Consider the following 1149-nt stretch of genomic DNA (forward strand, 5'->3'; position numbering starts at 1 on the left):
TTCTTCATTGTTTATTCTTTCCTCATTCTTGTATATAATTCATATTAATGTTAATGCAAGAGTTGTGCTCACACTGAGAAGAATACTTTCATAAATGTGGGCTAAACGTTAGGAAATGATTGCAAATTATATCTTGTAGGCAGAGTTAAAAGTTGATTTGTAAATGTTATAGCTCATCTACACTGTCTTGATTTAATAAAATATAATAAACCTAAATTCAGCTAGGCTGTGTTGTTTTACAATAATAAGCACCTTGAATTGTAAGCAAAGTGCAGCTTGGAGTTTCTGTATGGAGATGTATAAAGAAAAAAGAGACTTCCGAATCCTTATATAGAAATTCATTTATACTTGTAGTCGAACTTTTGTCAAAGCAAAATGCTTAGTAGCTTTACAGTGACTTTTGTGGAAGCATTGTCATGTCCTAAAATTTTTATTTAACTGTTTCCATGAACATTTGTTCATAGAAAACCATGCAACTCACTACTGCCACCTTTTATACCACATCTTTGAACTTCTAACATTAAAATATTTATTGACAGGCTATAAATTCCTAAAATAACAAGAGGCTCTGTTGATACAGCAGTAGATATGTGGTTGAAGGGATGAGATAACATCATACACTAGATTTCATCATGAAATGCAAAAGGGTTGCAGCTGAGGTGTATATCCACACCTGTGAGCACAGCAGGGTGAGCATGACATTGAATCACTTGAGTAGTACTTTCCAAAAGTATTTTTAAATTAATTTTTGAAAAGAATATTTGGATTTCTCCAGACTCTGACACAAGAAAGGAGCATCACTAAGTGGAAGATGTATGTCCCATTTTTGATCCCATGATGAGTCTTGTTGAAGTAAGTTGCAGTAGAGGATGTGTGATGATACTTGGAGGATGTGGTTTGCCTTTCAGTATGGGACCTCCCTTACCACACATTGGATCTGATGGAACAGGAGAGCTGTGGGAGGAGACCTGGCAACTAGGGAGAGTGAAGACTATGTAAGTACCATGCTCAGTTCATGAAGGCTTTCCCAATCTGAATATTTCTTTTTGCTGGTCTTTAGATGTTAGGAGATGAGAGTGGTTGGAGCTGTAGGAACTGCATAGCTACCCGGAATGAAACTTCATCGTCCTCTGACAGCAGATAGGGGGA

The sequence above is a fragment of the Anser brachyrhynchus genome, assembly GCF_964034855.1.
Source record: "Anser brachyrhynchus genome assembly, chromosome: 1".
Classification (NCBI taxonomy): domain Eukaryota; kingdom Metazoa; phylum Chordata; class Aves; order Anseriformes; family Anatidae; genus Anser; species Anser brachyrhynchus.